Source organism: Vitis vinifera, chromosome 18 (assembly GCF_030704535.1).
Source record: "Vitis vinifera cultivar Pinot Noir 40024 chromosome 18, ASM3070453v1".
NCBI lineage: Eukaryota > Viridiplantae > Streptophyta > Magnoliopsida > Vitales > Vitaceae > Vitis > Vitis vinifera.
Genome location: NC_081822.1, coordinates 29,313,734 through 29,326,646, shown reverse-complemented (window position 1 = coordinate 29,326,646; position 12,913 = coordinate 29,313,734). Strand labels below are relative to the sequence as shown.

Here is a 12,913-nt window from a genome sequence, read left to right as displayed (position 1 = left end):
TTATTAACTTGTTTGCGAAAAACTTGACCTGCTGGTACGTTTGTGAAGAATGCTGATGTGCTTGGAAATGCCAAGGGCATGGCAGTTGGGACGACACCTTATGCTCACTTATGTAACGAAGTTGGGGAATTGGCTCGTGCATGGGGTTCAGACTTGGCATGCATACTGGAGGTCTCAAACAGTTGGTCAATGTTGTGTAAGAAAGAGCAGTGTTTGGTGGGCATGATGAAGTGGGTTAGGTTGATGGTGGTGTGTATGGTATGGGATCGAGATAAGCTGAAGGTATGGTGATGAGCTTAGTGGGTATAAAGGTTGGGGAAATGGGTGACGGAGCGTGTGTGAGCGTGTGTGTGTGTGTGTGTGTGTGGTCCCCGATAGCAAACCACGTGGATAGTGAGATCAGAGGAGGAAAAAAGAAAAGGAAAAGGAAAAGAAAGGAAAAGAAAAGCCAACTCTCTCCTGATAGCTACATTTTATCTTCCTAAATTCTGGAGAGAAAGGGACAGGGGGAGAGAGAGAGAGTAGGAAACGGAGGAAACCCCTTTCAACTCGGCGTATAAAGGGAGTGATTGAGAGGGGAGAGATCACCGATCAGTGTGTGTGTATGGATTTGGATCCTTCGCCGAGGGTGGGTTTGAAAGGTTCCACCTTCACCACCTGCTCTCTCTCTGTCCGTCTGTCTCTTTCTCTCTCTAGAAAAGGTGCAGAGAAAAACCAACCAAAGAAGACGAGAGAAGATCGCTCAAACAACAGGATCACGGTGTTTTCATTTTCATGATTGTATATATGAGAGGAGAATTCATCTGGGGTCTTGTAACGTACCTTCTTTCTCTCTTCCAAACTTCCTCATTGCTTTCTCTCTTTTTCTCTCCTTCCAGCATATGCTGATCAGAAGCTAAAAGAAAAGATCGAGGTGGCTGAATTGTTGATGAGAAAAATGTCACAGTTTCAAGATCAGCCCAGTACTGATCATCATCTTCAAGAACAAGAACATGAACAAGAAGCACAAGGCAATATCCATGATCCAGAGCCGATACAAGAAAAAGGAGGAGACAATCACGTCGACAACACAGTTTCTTCTCAGGAACCGGGGAGGCCATCATTAGGAGAATTGAGTGCAGTGGAGTAAAACGAAGTCTTCAGAACCCCGACAACCATGGAACATAAAATCCCAGCCATCACAGAATGCCCACCTGCACCAAGAAAGCCAACAGTAACACTAGCAATCCCAATGAAGCGGAGGATATCGAAGGTCCCCAGAAGACTCCAATTTGAAGAGTTTGAGGTGCTGATTCCTCCTAAAATTCTTGCTAGTTTGCTTTCAAGGCTCATGAAACCTTCCAGGGATGAAAGAAAGTGAATCTTCTTGATCATCTATACTATATCCAGAATGGTGAGGCTTCAAACCATGAAGCCTGTAATGGTGATGCTAGCTGGAGCCTGAAGCACTGCAGATTTGTTATAAGTTAATTTAGGTTTGGCTGCTGTTACATTCTTTGTTTCTTTTGTGGTTGAGATGTTTGTTTGTAGGGAAAATGGTCGAAGAGACCTTGATGATGCTGTAAAGTTAAAGTTGCAAGCGATGAAAGAAGGATAATCAATCCAGTACAGACCGGGAAAAAAGAGGCGGTTGTACAATTCCAACTTTGCTGCACCTAGGTTCTTTTGTAATCAAGGTGTTATGCCATCTTCAAGAATGGAATTGATTCGATCTCAGAGATTCAATAAACATCAATCTTGAAGTTTTATTCTCTCTTTTTTGTCTTTTACATTTTACATTTGGATTCCTTGATCAGTATATATGTTCTTCTATTCTTAATTTCTAGCAGAATATCTATGGTATTGTTATTATCTTTGGAAGGTGGCTCTTGGCCTGGTGTGAAAGACAAAACCATCCATGCTAGAAAAGCAACTGGTTTTGTGGAATGAAGGGGCAGTATTAACTTTTCATCAGTGCCTTCAATTATTAGGGCAGAAGGCCTTCTTCATCTGTGAAGATGGGGGGCATTCCCAAATGTACTGTCCCCCAATTTTTTCGTCCATAGAATTTCTCTTAGATTTGGATTGAATCTGAATCTTAGTTTTCCAAGAGAGTCAAACATGCCCCATGCATGAGCCCCTTTAAACGGCGAAATATATTAATAATAAATGAATATTTATGGCAACTGTTGGTTCTTTGTTGCCCATGAAAGGTCATACATATGTATGCCTCCCTCCTATGCTAAAGTCTCTAGGTTTTGCCTTAATGTAGTGGTTGTTGTGGTTGTTCAAAATTTAAAACTCATTTTCCATGCATGGTGATGTTTCAGTCTACTCTTCCTTCGTACTCTCTGGGGTGCAGGTGTTACTAACCATGTTTTTGTTGAGACATGATTGCAGAGGTTGTATCAACGTGTGTTAGGCTGATTTTGGTGAGTCTAAATGTCGACCTTGCATGAGAGTGGGTGAGATCACTATGGGATGTGATTGTTCTTTTGAGTTTATAGATTTTGAATGTTCAAACGAATTTAATTTTTTTAAAATAATTTATATTTTGAAAATATAACTTCTATAGAAATTAGAAATCATAATTTTAAGTTATGTAATGAAATTACAGTTTCAAAGTATGGTTTCTAACCTTTGTTTCAAAATATAACCAGTGATAGCATATCCTATTGGATACCTTGGATATTATATCTGGTTAACATGATATATTAAGGTTATATATTAAAATATGTTATATTTATATTTGTTGTGTAAAATGAATAAAATAAATGAAATGAAAAACATATTAATATATATTATTTGATGTTTGCTTAAAATAAAAATTATATTACATTTTAATATTTTTTATTAAATAAATATGAAATCTCTCTCATGTCAATATTATTTAGAAATTGTTCAATAATTTAAATTTAAAATTATTTATTTATTAATAATATTCATAATTAAAATATTTCAAATTTAAACAAAAAAATATATCAGTTCAACATATAAAAATAATTTGTATGTATATATTAAATAATACATATGATCCAAAAACTTTATTATTTTAGTTATTTTTCTTATAACATATTAACAAAAACTTTATTATTATAAAATCGATTATCATCACCGAGATGGGTATTTTGTTATATTATTTATGTGGGACTGTGGATCATTAGGTGAAAGTCCCTAAAGCTCTCGAAGAAGACAGTTCGATGTAGGTGTATGGAGTTGATCTTACCCCTGGGTTTTAGTCCCTAAAGACATGGGGTTGATCATGCCCTTGGGTATGAGTCCCAGAAGACACGGAGTATACTTACCCTTAGGTGATTGTCCCAAAATAGTCATTATTATGACCCAATATCTTGTGGAACATTGATATCTTATGTGTATATTGGTGGGGGTTAGTTTATTAAGTGTGAAAGGATGAATGAGGAATAACAAAACTTTTTTCCAATGTAACCTGTATTTGCTGATGCATTTTTGGAAACATGAAAAAAGAGAGTTGATGCATTTTTGTTGAGGAATAACAAAAAATTTTGTAAACGTGAAAAAAGAGAGTTGATGCATTTTGGTCTTACCTAATTTGTTGTTAGTACATGATTGATGTCCTTATGAACCCATAACCTGCTACGTTCACCGGGTGGTTCAGATTTTTGCCTAACAATTTCAGAACCCATTTCTTAACCACCAAGTCCTAGAGCAACTTCTAAACACAAGGGCACCATGTCCAATCATTGTTATTATTTGACGTGTGAACTACCAATTTTCCTTTCATTTTTGACAAATCTGGTTTTAATATTAATTAGACTCCAATATACATATTTCATTAGCTTACTATAAATTTTTAAGCTATTCAATGGCTAGCTCATTTTTTCAAATTGGTTGTTTTCATTTTCTTTGACCATTTCATCAATAAAGAACAAGCTAGTAAATTTTTTCAAATACTTTCATGTAACATGTTTCTTAGATCTAGGATATATAATGTTGTTGCTCCAAAAGCAAGAGCTCAAGAAATAAGTTTATCTCAGCTGAAAATTAATTAAAATCCATTGAGGATAGATAAATTCTTCGATGACATTCAATTGTTGACATTTGGACTCCAATAATCTTTCTATCAACATAATATTTTCGCAACTCAAATCATGATCTTGATCGTGATACTAATTTTAATTTGGATCCGGTCAATTAATATTCCGTGAGAATAGACTAATTTTTTTTATGAAATTGGAGCGCTATAAGTGACCCATTACTGAACGTAAAAGTGGCATTGTTGCATCACGACAAATATAACCGATATTACTTCATGGCAAACATATAAAGAGAATTCACTTCATCTTATCGACCATTGTTTAATTATTGCAGAAAGAATGATTAATACCTGGATTTACTAATTAGGTTTGCAAGAATTTGTCCTGGGATTTATTAAATACATGTGGCTAGATATGGAAGCAGGCACTTTCACACCATTTTGGTTTACAGTCTTCATTGGCTTTTTGGTAGAAAATAGGCCAGGCAAGAATAAGTAGAGGGTGGGCAGGTATCATGGTCGACCTGCATGGATCCAATTCATTAAAAGTACAAAAAGTTACATAAACATATAAATAACATTATTGTTACTATAATAGAAACTCCACATTTAAACGTGGAGAGAGCCACAAACCGCATTGCTACTGACACTGGCTTCCTTATGTTTTTACAGAAGTGTTCGAAAATGGGGAATCAAGATTTCTACTCTTGGCTCTACGATGACCAGAGAACTGCTGCTGCTGCTGCTGTTGCTGTCGCTGTTGCTGGTACAGAATTTGAAGCCTTCTGATTTCTCGCTCTAACATATCCTGTTCCACTGCATCCAACAACCTCCATCTAGTTTTTACTTCAAATTTTTATCTAAGTTATGGTAAAGTTGCAATGGTATTTTCTCATTAAAGACCTTTGAAAATACCTCAACATTGATGTAAAAAAAAATTAATTATGAGGACAAAAAACAACTCAAAAGAATGGTACAAAAGTTGAATGTAGGAACTAGTGCTCCTTAAGCTAAGGAAATGCACCTTCAGCCATTTTTCAAGCTTTCTTAAATTCTTTTACGACCTAAAATTTCCATTAAAGGGTTTAGAACCTTGAAATCCATTTTCCATTGAAGAACTTGAAACTATAACTTCAAAGTCAGATCATATACATCAAAACAAGAACCTCCAACTTAGTAGAAGCTCCGTTATACAAAAGTTCTAATACATAGTCAAGGTTTTTAACCCTCAACACATAGCAAAGGTTTTTAACGCTTATGTTCTCTTATTTTACAGTGATAACGCAAAAATACACAAAAATCTCCAAGTTTTCAGTTTACTCATTTCCTAATTGCTAGCTAGGAAGTGTCCTATGGTTAACCATTCTACCTGGCTTGATTCCACTCTTCAGTTACAACTGTTCCAACACCCTTTTAAAACTAACTTGGTTCTGACAAATGACTCCTAATGGCCACTTACGAAGCCCAATGCAGCCAAGTATTTCAGCCTCTTTTTAAACTGATTTGGTGTCAACACATGACCACTTGTGCAACCACCCATGGTAATCATGGCCTGGTAAATTTTTAGCCACATAGGCAACCAATTGACTAAGTTGCTTGTTTGCCTAGCTTCTGATCCTAATAACTTTTTGGAGAGAAACTCCACTACACTTGGCCCACCTTTAATTAAGCCACTTTACCCTAATTACATGGTTAATTATCCTCAATTTATCCAAGAATTTTACTTACCATCTTCTTCAAATTTCTAAGAACATTAATTCTTCTTTAAGAAACTCAACAACTTAATCTCCATCAAATTTAACTAACCCCAAAGACCACAATTAGTGACAAGGCATTAATTATCATCTTTCCATTAAGTGGCTAATCATCTCACTAATTAGATTATTGATCAAGTCATTTATCCTCAAGCGATGGTTAAAATAACAAAGGTTTGGACTTATTCACTGTGTGCGAATATAACTTCTTTGTCATCTTGTCTTCACATTATTTAATAAAGTGGTTATTAACTTGTTTGCGAAAACTCGACCTGCTGGTACGTTTGCGAAGAATGCTGATGTGCTTGGAAATGCCAAGGGCATGGCTGTTGGGACGACACCTTATGCTCACTTATGTAACGAAGATGGGGAATTGGCTCGTGCATGGGGTTGAGACTTGGCATGCATACTGGAGGTCTCAAACAGTTGGTCAATGTTGTGTAAGAATGAGGAGTATTTGGTGGGCATGATGAAGTGGGTTAGGTTGATGGTGGTGAGTATGGTATGGGAGATAAGCTGAAGGTATGGTGATGAGCTTAGTGGGTATAAAGGTTGGGGAAATGGGTGACGGAGCAAAGGGGAAGTGTAGGAGATGGAGTAGTAGAGTAGTTTCAGGATGGAAGGTGTATATCATATATATATATATGTGTGTGTGTGTGTGAAAAGAGAGGTCCCCGACTTAGCAAACCACGTGGATGAATGCATCAAAGTTCGTAGTGAGATCAGAGGAGGAAAAAAGGAAAGGAAAAGAAAAGCCAACTCTCTCCTGATAGCTACATTTTATCTTCCTAAATTCTGGAGAGAAAGGGACAGGGGGAGAGAGAGAGAGTAGGAAACGGAGGAAAGCCCTTTCAACTCGGCGTATAAAAGGAGTGATTGAGAGGGGAGAGATCACCGATCAGTGTGTGTGTATGGATTTGGATCCTTCGCCGAGGGTGGGTTTGAAAGGTTCCACCTTCACCACCTGCTCTCTCTCTGTCCGTCTGTCTCTTTCTCTCTCTAGAAAAGGTGCAGAGAAAAACCAACCAAAGAAGACGAGAGAAGATCGCTCAAGCAACAGGATCACGGTGTTTTCATTTTCATGATTGTATATATGAGAGGAGAATTCATCTGGGGTCTTGTAACGTACCTTCTTTCTCTCTTCCAAACTTCCTCGTTGCTCTCTCTCTCTTTCTCTCCTTCCAGCATATGCTGATCAGAAGCTAAAAGAAAAGATCGAGGTGGCTGAATTGTTGATGAGAAAAATGTCACAGTTTCAAGATCAGCCCAGTACTGATCATCATCTTCAAGAACAAGAACAAGAAGCACAAGGAAATATCCATGATCCAGAGCCGATACAAGAAAAAGGAGGAGACAATCACGTCGACGACACAGTTACTTCTCAGGACCCGGGGAGGCCATCATTAGGAGAATTGAGTGCAGTGGAGGAAAACGAAGGCTTCAGATCCCCGACATCCATAAAACATAAAATCCCAGCCATCACAGAATGCCCACCTGCACCGAGAAAGCCAACAGCAACACGAGCAATCCCAATGAAGCGGAGGATATCGAAGGTCCCCAGAAGACTCCAATTTGAAGAGTTTGAGGTGCTGATTCCTCCTAAAATTCTTGCTAGTTTGCTTTCAAGGCTCATGAAACCTTCCAGGGATGAAAGAAAGTGAATCTTCTTGATCATCTATACTATATCCAGAATGGTGAGGCTTCAAACCATGAAGCCGGTAATGGTGATGCTAGCTGGAGCCTGAAGCACTGCAGATTTGTTATAAGTTAATTTAGGTTTGGCTGCTGTTACATTCTTTGTTTCTTTTGTGGTTGAGATGTTTGTTTGTAGGGAAATTGGTCCAAGAGACCTTGATGATGCTGTAAAGTTAAAGTTGCAAGCGATGAAAGAAGGATAATCAATCAAGTACAGACCGAGAAAAAAGAGGCGGTTGTACAATTCCAACTTTGCTGCACCTAGGTTCTTTTGTAATCAAGGTGTTATGCCATCTTCAAGAATGGAATTGATTCGATCTCAGAGATTCAATAAACATCAATCTTGAAGTTTTATTCTCTCTTTTTTGTCTTTTACATTTTACATTTGGATTCCTTGATCAGTATATATGTTCTTCTATTCTTAATTTCTAGCAGAATCTCTGTGGTATTGTTATTATTCTTTGGAAGGTGGCTCTTGGCCTGGTGTGAAAGACAAAACCATCCAAGCTAGAAAAGCAACTGGTTTTGTGGAATGAAGGGGCAGTATTAACTTTTCATCAGTGCCTTCAATTATTAGGGCAGAAGGCCTTCTTCATCTGTGAAGATGGGGGGCATTCCCAAATGTACTGTCCCCCATTTTTTCGTCCATAGAATTTCTCTTAGATTTGGATTCAATCTGAATCTTAGTTTTCCAAGAGAGTCAAACATGCCCCATGATGCATGAGCCCCTTTAAACAGCGAAATATATTAATAATAAATGAAGATTTATGGCAACTGTTGGTTCTTTGTTGCCCATGAAAGGTCATAAATATGTATGCCTTAATGTATTGTTTTCCTTGCTAATTCATTGGTGGTTGTTGTGGTTGTTAAAAATTTAAAACTCATTTTCCACGCATGGTGATGTTTCAGTCTACTCTTCCTTCGTACTCTCTGGGGTGCGGGTGTTACTAACCATGTTTTTGTTGAGACATGACTGCAGAGGTTGTATCAACGTGTGCTAGGCTGATTTTGGTGAGTCTAAATGTCAACCTTGCATGAGAGTGGGTGAGATCACTATGGGATGTGATTGTTCTTTTGAGTTTATAGATTTTGAATGTTCAAACGAATTTAATTTTTTTAATTAATTTATATTTTGAAAATATAACTTCTATAGAAATTAGAAATCATAGTTTTAAGATATGTAATGAAATTACAGTTTCAAAATATGGTTTCTAACCTTTGTTTCAAAATATAAGACGTGATAGCATATCCTATTGGATACCTTGGATATTATATCTCGTTAACATGATATATTAAGGTTCTATATTAAAATATGTTATACTTATATTTTTTGTGTTAAATGAATAAAATAAATTAAATGAAAAACATATTAATATATATTATTTAATGTTTGCTTAAAATAAAAATTATATTGCATTTTAATATTTGTTATTAAATAAATATGAAATCTCTCTCATGTCAATATTATTTAGAAATTGTTCAATAATTTAAAATTTAAAATTATTTATTTATTAATAATATTCATAATTAAAATATTTCAAATTTAAACAAAAAAATATATTAGTTCAACATATAAAAATAATTTGTATATATATATATATAATAATACATATAATCCAAAAACTTTATTATTTTAGTTATTTTTCTTATTACATATTAACAAAAACTTTGTTATTATAAAATTGATTATGGTCACCGTGATGGGTATTTTGTTATATTGTTTATGTGGGATTGTGGATCATTAGATGAAAGTCCTTAAAGCCCTTGAAGAAGTCACTTCGATGTAGGTGTATAGAGTTGATCCTACCCCTGGGTTTTAGTCCTTAAAAACATGGTGTTGGTCCTGCCCTTGGGTATGAGTCCCAGAAGACACGGAGTATTACTTACCCTTAGGTGATTGTCCCAAAATAGTCATTATTATGACCAAATATCTTATGGAACGTTGATATCTTAAGTGTATATTGGTGGGGGTTAGTTTATCAAATGTGAGAGGATGAACGAGGAATAACATAACTTTTTTCCAATGTAACTTGTATTTGTTGATGCATTTTTGGAAACATGAAAAAAGAGAATTGATGCATTTTTGTTTAGGAATAACAAAAAATTTTGTAAACGTGAAAAAAGAGAGTTGATGCATTTTGGTCTTACCTAATTTGTTTTTAGTACATGATTGATGTCCTTATGAACCCATAACCTGCTACGTTCACCAGGTGGTTCAGATTTTTGCCTAACAATTTCCGAGCCCATTTCTTAACCACCAAGTCCTAGAGCAACTTCCAAACACAAGGGCACTATGTATGGTCATTGTTATTATTTGACGTGTGAACTACCAATTTTCCTTTCATTTCTGACAAATCTGGTTTTAATATTAATTAGACTCCAATATACATATTTCATTAGCTTACCATAAATTTTTAAGCTATTCAATGGCTAGCTGACTTTTTCAAATTGGTTGTTTTCATTTTCTTTGACCATTTCATCAATAAAGAACAAGCTAGTAAATTTTTTCAAATACTTTCATGTAACATGTTTCTTAGATCTATGATATATAATGTTGTTGCTCCAAAAGTAAGAGCTTAAGAAATAAGTTTATCTCAGCTGAAAATTAATTAATATCCATTGAGGATAGAAATAAGTTTCCACTTTTGCAAGCCTACTTTATTCTTTTCTAAGAAAAAAAAAAATTTCTTTCCTTCTTAAAAAAATCTCTCATATCATAACACAAAATTATTAGAGTAGAATAATGATAAAGAAAAGTTATAGAAAATGATAAAAGATAAAATAAAATAAAAATAAAAATAAAGATAAAATAAATAAATATAAGTACACATTGTAACAAATATTGATGTATAATAGAGCACAGGTAATATATATATATATATATATATATATATATATATATATATATATATACTCACACACATACACGTAAAATAATCATGTCAAACTCTAATGTGTTAAAATAAATAGATTGGGGGGTAGTGTCATTGGAAGGGATCGTTGGCTATTATTGTTGGTACTGATGGTGGTAATATGCAATGAGTGGTGATGGGTAAGTGGAAATGGGCATGGGAAAAAGAAAAAGAGAGCAAAAAAGAAAAGAAGAGAGAATGAAAGAAAGGAAAACAAGAAGAAAATGGGAAAAAGAGGAGAGAAAGGAAAGTGGAAAGAGAAGGATGGACAGTTGTGGGAGAATAAGTTAAGAGTTTTTAGAGGTCTCTTAGAATGGAGGGTGTAGATGAGGAGGACAAAAAATGAATGGCCAAGATAGGTTCTTCCAAAATAGGTATAGATGGGCTAAAATTAGTGGTTCACACCCACCTTAATTTCTTCTAAAATAGGTATAGCTGGGCTAAAATTGGTGGTTCACACCCACCTTAATTTCCTCTAAAATAGGTATAAATGGGCCAAAATTGGTGGTCTACAACCTTAATTAGTTTAATTTTAATAGCATATATGGCTTTTTGCATACTCAAACACCCTGTCATGCCCATTTTTTCTAACAAAATTTATATTATATATATTGGCAGCTGATGGGTACACAGATGAAGTAGACTAATTATTTGAAGGATGAAGCTTTACTCTTGCATCTTAGTTTTGTTTCTCTTGATCTCTTCAGGTATTATTACTATATCAATTTTAGTAGAATGTTTTTTTTTTTTTTGTGTAAAATACAAAATGCATGTAATGAATTTTTTTCTTTTAAATTAAGGAAATGTGTGCTCCATATGTGATATATAGTATCTGATAAGATAATCAAATATTACTTTTTTAATATTAGTTTAAATTGTTTCTTCTTAGTTATGTTTTTTTTCCTGAAAATTCTAATTATTTTTCCTTCCAACTTTTCTATTGAAAATAATATTGAATTTTTCTGATTTATCACGAAAAATACTAAATATTAATTTCAAATTACTTTTAACAATTTCATCTTGTTGGAATCATAACAAGGTTGAAGTAAAGAACCAACAAAAGAAAGTAAAAAAAAGGCAAGAGGAGAGGAAAGGGAAAAAATTAAGTAAAATAAATTAAAAAACTTTATTTTTATTAATTAAAAAATACATAAAATATAAATTACTGTCACCAAGTTTGCTTTATGTTATTTTCCTACCATAGAAACTATGCAGGTCACCTACATCTTTTATTTTTTGTTCTGTATATTGTTTGTTTAGTTGGGAAATAAAAATAATTTATAATTGATATAATATATATTATGCACAATATCATGCACAAATTATTTTTGGATTAGTTCTCTGCTGAGTGGTAACCCATCAAAAACCTTGAGCTACTATTTAGGTTTTCAAAAGTTAAATCTAAAATTTTATTATTTGATTTATCAAGAAAATATGAAAATAAAATAAAATATAATTAAATTGATTTAAAAAATTATATATTTTCAAGTTTTTCATTTTTCCTATACATACATAATAGGAAAATGGTCTTTTCTTCAATTTCTCTTTTTTATTAATTTCTAATCTTAGTATCTTTGTCAAACTCCCTAAAATACAACAAGAGTAAATATTTTTTTTTCCAGGGAGAATTAGCATTTTATATATTATTTATAATACCTATTTTTAATTTATGTATTGTTTGGAAAAAAAAAAGGTACAGAGATGAAGGAGGTTAAGGCAGCGAGGTGCATGGAAGTGCTGGACCCAAATGGATGTATTCTACCATCTTGCAAGCAACGTTGCCTTCAAGAAAAGAATGGAAATGGAGTTTGTGTGCCTAATCGGAATGGAGGCTATGAATGTATTTGCTATTACAACTGTTGATCACTTCGCTATGAATGTGATTACTAATTTAACTGTTGATCACTTCATATAAAATAAGTAAAATAAAAAACCTGTTTGGAAGGTTTTCTTTAATTGGGTGCTTTCCTTCCATGATTAACATGGTGTGTAAATAAATTATTTATAAACTTTATAAAATTTAATGTTTTACAGAAATATATACTTAATTAAAACTTTAAAAATAATTTCACCCATTTTAAAAATCACATGCATCTATTTTGAAATAGTTTCATCATTTTTAAAAACAAATCCTATTCACTAATTCAATATTCTTATTCATCTAATATTTTTTTCATAGCTTTTTAAAGTTTAAAAAGAAATAATTTTTTTTTTCAACTTTACATGATCGAATCTAATATTCTGATTTAGCAAGATCTCATATTTTGTGGTATTAGAAAAAAATTTTGCCTAGAAAAATATCAATATGTAATTGATCATACTTACAATTTCTAAGATAACCTATATATTCATTTATGTTATAACCAATTAGTAGAATATGACTTTGCTTATATGTTATAAGCATTGACCTACCTTTGTAACTTGGTAACTTGTGGTTGAAGTTATGGCAAATCAATTTCATTAATCCAAATAAATCAATGTGGATATTCCCATAAAAAATTAATAAGAATGAATAAATGATGTTTCATATATTTCATCAATACCAATTTATTTCTTTA

At 33.7% G+C, this 12,913-nt stretch overlaps 1 long non-coding RNA gene across 1 annotated transcript; it reads left to right on the top strand.

The window, feature by feature from the left end:
- The first annotated feature begins 11,012 nt into the window (after positions 1–11,012).
- On the top strand, positions 11,013–12,311 carry LOC132253087 (uncharacterized). The gene is made up of 2 exons (XR_009464868.1): positions 11,013–11,062; positions 12,049–12,311. It is a non-coding gene; the product is annotated as an uncharacterized LOC132253087 (long non-coding RNA).
- Positions 12,312–12,913: the final 602 nt, after the last annotated feature.